Source organism: Nothobranchius furzeri, chromosome 17, assembly GCF_043380555.1.
Source record: "Nothobranchius furzeri strain GRZ-AD chromosome 17, NfurGRZ-RIMD1, whole genome shotgun sequence".
Lineage (NCBI taxonomy): Eukaryota > Metazoa > Chordata > Actinopteri > Cyprinodontiformes > Nothobranchiidae > Nothobranchius > Nothobranchius furzeri.
In genome coordinates, this window is record NC_091757.1 from 53,844,110 (window position 1) to 53,850,898 (window position 6,789).

Below are 6,789 nucleotides of genomic sequence, written 5' to 3' on the forward strand. Positions count from 1 at the left end.
TTGTTGTGATTTGGCGCTATAGAAATAAAATTGAATTGAATTGAACTAGGACTCTAGAAGGCCATTTACTATAAATAGCAATTGTGATTTAGTCTATTTGAGTTAGATCTAAGAAAAAAGTATTATCTAGTGTTTACTTGGACCAAGAATATTTTTTTCAGTGAGTTTGCTCCCAAATAGACTCTCAGGATGTTGTCATCATCATATTGTGCACATCTCCATATGATGATGCTCTTGCTCAGTGTGGATTTTACATAAAAACTCAACAAACCAGGTGTGTATTAGTGTAAAGAACCACTTTAGTGTTTGGCTTTGGGCCAAGAGAGAGAGAGAGAGAGCCCTGTACTCCACTGTAGCAGAAACAGGGAAACTCATTTACTCCAGAGTTCTTTGTCTTCACACCCATTAGTTTTGTTGTCCACATAGGCGAGTTCTTGCTGTTTATAAGGTTGTGTGTCTAAGAGCATCTGCAAGCAGTTACGCTTCCACGTTCGTGGCAGCATTGCAACTTCCATTCAGTCAAATTGATGTTTATTTTGGCCTTTTGAAGCCCAGGTCTGCCAGTGAAGGAGCAGCTTGTTTGAGACACGCATCACTGGCATCTGATTGCAAATGGACCACAAATTTAAGCAACTCCTTCAACTTTCTTAGTGTTTTTAAAACAGTTTATTTAATGCCCTCTTTTTTAAAAAATAGACGAAAAAGCTGAGTGACGTCAGGGATCATTTGGAGCTATAATTCCAGACCAGGAGGAGGGGTGACCACCAGGGAGGAGAGTGCGCTCCTGCATGGGCGAGAAGAGGCAATTAGACGCGTTGGACCTGGAAACCCTGCACATTTCCTCTTATTTGAAATTTCGAAAGACACAAAAGTATTTATTTTCTTTTTTCATGCCTCAGTACTTTTAAAAGCGCTCCACGCGCTCTCCCTCTCCAAAGCGCATTGCTCTGAAATCCTGCTGCGTAAAAATAGAAATACAGTTGTCCATAACTGGCACCCATTGACACAATAGCTCCCGTTCCACCGTCGTAGCTCCTCCCTGTGTGTGTGTGTGTGTGTGTGTGTGTGTGTGTGTGTGTGTGTGTGTGTAGCGGGTGGGTGACAGCTGGGCTCGCTGCGCTCCGCTCCAGTCTAAGCTTCTCCAAATAGGATGACTGTCGGCTTTTGTGGAAGGGACTGCGTACATCTCCTCCGTAGCTAGTTCTGGGACACCCGCTCGGTTCGCTCCGTTCATTTTTCACCTGAAGGGTAAAACCTCGCTTTTCCCCCTCCCTTCGCCCTTTGTAGCCTGGATTTCCGATGGATATTCCGATTTGAGCGCGGCATGTAACAAAAAAGAAGCGCAAGAGAGAAAAGTCGCGCTCGGCGTTGTTATTCTGAGACGAGCACCATCCGAACTGCTGCGAGAGACCAATCTAATGGATTATTAACAGCTGAGCCACTGCGAGGGACATCCATTCATGAGCTGAAGGTGAGATTTCTTTGTTTATTTCAACTTTTGTGCGCTTGCAGCCTCCTTCAGCGAGCTTTCTCCAGTCCCGGGGGCTCGGGATTCTTCAGTCTGGCTGCCAGGCGACAAGTGCACAAGCTGTAACTGATTCAGTCAAATCATTTAATCGCGTTATTAACGTACATTTGAAGTTTTTAACACTAGATGCATGAAACTTCACAAATAAATCGTAAAAACTTCATCAGGTTTATTTTCTCATCACTTAGCATTTCGTGCGTAATCTTGCTCGCTCGTATGGAATAAAGAGGTGTCCCTCTCTCTGAGGAGGTTTTTGGGATCCCAGACAGATTAATCAGAACCAAAACAGTAATTTAAAATGACAATTACACACCGAGGGAGTTGGTGATTTGGTTGTTTGGAACTTTTTATGTGCTGCACCGACGTTTCCCCTTCTGATTTGTGTTTATTTCGTCATTTTCTTTAAATATTTTACAAAGTACAGAGTAAAGAAAGACACGGAAATATGAGAACTGGGTGTAGATTTCAAATGATGAGTGCAACAACATTTATGTCTTGGTTGTTTTCAACGAAACTCTGAGCACAGATGGGATTTTTATGGCAAGATTTTGAAATTAAAGCAATACGGAAGGAGGATGATGATGATGATGATGATGGTGGTGGTGGTGGTGCAGCTTGTGGTTTTGCTGTCATTCTCAAACAAATCTCTAATCAGAGAGATTTGAACCAGCTAGTCATTTTACAGTCAGATTTTTCTCAGGGAAGTTCTGTGGGCTGACACTTTTCCTCTGTGACGCGCGCGCACGCACGCACGCACACACACACACACACACACACACACACACACACACACACACACACACACACACTGGTTAGGTTGTGTTCATGGGTTTCAAGCTAGGCGGCTGACTGGTCACAATAACTCAGCTCCTACAAGCTCAATGAAATGTTTCAAACCTGGAGATCCTTTTATAAGAAGCTCCTCAAAAAAAAAAAGAACACCAGAGTAACATCTGGCTAATTATGGTGATGATAATAAACAAATAATTTATTTTGGAGGTTAAAAAAATGAAGACAGAGTCCTGGTAAACCACCTCCAGCATCCCTGCCAACACCCGACTCCATGGTTATTCTTTTTCTTTCCCTCTCCTCTCTCCCTGCCCCACAATAAAGGTCCTCCCTGGAGACTCTGGGAAAAGCTGGAAAATAGAGATTTGGAAATTCTAAATGTAGGTTACAGATTGTAAAGTTTGCAAAACGACAGAAGCTGGAGAGTGAAAGCATGACTATACACACGCAGCAAAATGTGCCTCTTGTCAGCTGATTTTCCAGCAGCAGCAGCAGCACATGGTGTTTTGGAATAGCAGTTCTAGTATCAGCTTAAAAGAACTAAGGAAGAAAGAGAAAATGAGAGATTTATCATGACAAATGCAAAAATAAGGAGTAGATTTCCCCTCAGAATGACTGGAAGTGTTCGATCCACCTGTGCAGACTTCGGTTTTATCAGGGATGATGTCCTTTTACACGCTTGGCTGTGGAGGGAATGCAGGAAAATAATTAAGACCTGTCAACAGTTTGGCCGCCGCTCCGCCTCCTACATCAGCCTGGAGGCATTTAAAATGTTCTGGATTCAGGTTTTCAGATCAGACACCACAAACCAGAGAACTAATCCTGCTTTTAACACTTTATATAGACTGTCTTGCAGTGGTGTTGATACATGAATTACAGCGTGATTACCTTTGTGACAATATCCTGCCTGTTGTCCTCCTGGAGCAGCAGAACACAGCACAGCGACCCGAGTTGATGCTTGTATTTGGAGCAATGCTCTGTGGAGCGTTTGATCCGCCGATCCCCCAACAATAGCAACGGGGACGGCTTTGTGTGTGACTGATGTGGATTTGTCACACTGTGCATGTGTGTGTGTGTGTGTGTGACACACACACACAGAGAGAGCATTTGTTTCTACCTTTGCCAGCTAAGGACACATTTAGCTGCTGCTTGAATAATTGATAAATGCCTTTACTGCTGTTCAAATGAATTGGCCCTCGATTATAAACGACGAGAACGGCCAACTGCTGTTAACTACTGATCCTGGTTCAGTCCGTGTCAATACCCAGCATTCAACTGTGTGTGTATTTATGCATATTTTATGGAGGCCATGTTTTATTTATGGGCATCCTTGGTATGTGGGCTTTAAAAAAATAATTCACGACAGAATCAGACCAATCTGCTTCATTTGAATGTGATTTACCCATTTTCCATTTCTCCACTTTCTCTGAATTGGTTCCAGTTCAGCGTACCTCCTGTACTTATCAGGAGCGTGCACACGATTTGGTTTATTTTGGCAATACAAGCATGTGTAATCAAAAATACTTGAGCTGTAACAGAACTGTCCTTCACAGGTGTTATATGAGTCATGTAGCTTCCCCCCGCCCAGTCGGATGCTTTTTTAAAGGTTCAGCAGAAAGCTAACAGGAGGATTTTCTGACCTGCTTCCCCTGAATAAACATTCTCCTGGTTAACTTTTCTGCCGCTCCATCTCTTTCATTTAAGTCGGCTATGATTCGTCTGAAGCTGAACTCATTATTTGATAAATGGCTTTCATTTCTGCTAAGAAAACGTTGGGCTGGATTCCAAGAATATGAAAGCAGGTGGATTTTCTTCAGACTCAGAAGTTTATTTAATCCCCACGCCTTCGTTTCTAGTGAAACTACAGCTTTTTGGTTGATGTTTAGTGGCTAATAGATATAAAAGTGCCATAAATTTATGACCACTTGGGGTTTATTTTGGTCAATGAAATATGAAGAAGATCTTTTTGTATAGCACCTCTCAAGATAAAAATCACAAGGCACTTCACAAAAAAATATATACATATAATTTAAGCAAAAAAAAATTTCTAAAATTATTAAAACTATGTTTAAAAGGAGAAAAGAACAAAAAAAAATGTAAGGAGAGGCAGAGAAAAAATGAATAGGAAAGAGGGAAATCAATGGATCCCGGGAAAGGCAGAATAAGAACAGAATAATTAAAGGGTGGCGATGAAGGTCATGCAAAAGCCAGCTCTGGTCTAAAGAAATATCTCCTAGACTGTCCAAGAGTGACTTTTACAATAAGTTCCTACGGAATGATGAAGGGGTGCGTGTTGGCAAGAATCTGGCGGTGCGATATTTATCATAATACAGAGGAAATGAGACAATATTTATCACAATACAGAAGAAATGACACAATATTTATCACAATACAAAGGAAATGACACGATATTAGTCACAATACAGAGGAAACAACAGGATATTTGTCACAATACTGAGGAAATGTTACAATATTTTTCACAATACAGAGGAAATGTTACGATATTTGTCACAATACAGAGGAAATGATATGATATTTTTCACAATACAGAGGAAATGATACGATATTTGTCACAATACAGAGGAAATGATACGATATTTTTCACAATACAAAGGAAATGATACGATATTTATCACAATACCAAGGAAATGATACGATATTTGTCACAATACAGAGGAAATGATACGATATTTGTCACAAAACAGAGGAAATGATACGATATTTTTCACAATACAGAGGAAATGACACGATATTTGTCACTATACAGAGGAAATGATACGATATTTGTCACAATACAAAGGAAATGATACGATATTTATCACAATACAAAGGAAATGATACGATATTTGTCACAATACAGAGGAAATGATACGATATTTGTCACTATACAGAGGAAATGATACGATATTTTTCACAATACAGAGGAAAAGATACGATATTTATCACAATACAAAGGAAATGATAGGATATTTGTCACAATACAGAGGAAATGATTCGATATTTTTCACAATACAAAGGAAATGATACGATATTTATCACAATACAAAGGAAATGATACGATATTTGTCACAATACAGAGGAAATGATACATTATTTGTCACAAAACAGAGGAAATGATACGATATGTTTCACAATACAGAGGAAATGACACGATATTTGTCACTATACAGAGGAAATGATACGATATTTGTCACAATACAAAGGAAATGATACGATATTTATCACAATACAAAGGAAATGATATGATATTTTTCACAATACAGAGGAAATGACACGATATTTGTCACTATACAGAGGAAATGATACGATATTTGTCACAATACAGAGGAAATGACACGATATTTGTCACAATACAAAGGAAATGATACGATATTTGTCACAATACAGAGGAAATGATACGATATTTTTCACAATACAGAGGAAATGATACGATATTTTTCACAATACAGAGGAAATGATACGATATTTTTCACAACACAGAGGAAATGACACGATATTTGTCACAATACAGAGGAAATGATATGATATTTGTCACAATGCAGAGGAAATGATACGATATTTGTCACAATACAAAGGAAATGACACGATATTTGTCACAATACAGAGGAAATGATACGATATTTTTCACAACACAGAGGAAATGACACGATATTTGTCACAATACAGAGGGAATGATACGATATTTTTCACAACACAGAGGAAATGACACGATATTTGTCACAATACAGAGGAAAAGACACGATATTTTTCACAACACAGAGGAAATGATTCGATATTTGTCACATATTTGTGATACTGAAAGCCAAATGATATTTCCAAATTAAAGACTAAAAGAATTATAGTCAGTATATAATAATTAGACAACTTTGGTAAGACACCTACATGACATGTTCAATGTTGTCGCAAGATCTTGTTCTGTCAGAATAGAGGTGGCAAAAACTGCTGCCGCCTAGTGTTCGGAGTTAGAATTACACAACAAAAGAAGTCCAGTAAATGCCTGAATGTAAGTCGTCAACAAAAGCACAGCTTTTAAATATTCGTTCAGTGTCATAATGTGAAATATTGCAATATTTCTGTGTATCATTATTTTTCTTACATCCCTAAAATGATGGCTTTCTTTCAGATGTGATCAAGTAAGGTTGATCAAAGTGTAGGATGTTCCTATCGGGAGCCCTGTTTACCTGCAGGGGGTGGACTGGTCTGCAGAAATATTCAGACAGATGGGAAGTGTAAAAGTGACAACATTTTGTAACTCCCTCTATCAGTCAGTGGTCATAATGTAATGGCTTGTTGGTCTTTATGACTGTGCACTACAGTCCAGTGTCCACAGCATGGCTCATTGAAAATGTAATCATTCAATTCTCGTCAGCTAACACAAAACACACACACACACACACACACACACACACACACACACACACACACACACACACACACACACACACACACACACACACACACACACACACACA

At 39.3% G+C, this 6,789-nt stretch overlaps 1 protein-coding gene across 4 annotated transcripts in view; it reads left to right on the forward strand.

Annotated features, from left to right (window-relative positions):
• The first annotated feature begins 1,332 nt into the window (after positions 1–1,332).
• sema6a (sema domain, transmembrane domain (TM), and cytoplasmic domain, (semaphorin) 6A) overlaps positions 1,333–6,789 on the forward strand; it is a 199,225-nt gene continuing 193,768 nt past the window's right edge. For 3 of the 4 annotated variants that reach the window (XM_054731598.2, XM_015972936.3, XM_015972937.3), the window contains exon 1: positions 1,339–1,471. The gene's annotated coding sequence lies outside the window, so the exon portion shown is untranslated. Of the gene's footprint in view, positions 1,472–6,789 lie in introns of all 4 variants that reach the window. The other variant, XM_054731599.2, reaches the window with a different exon arrangement.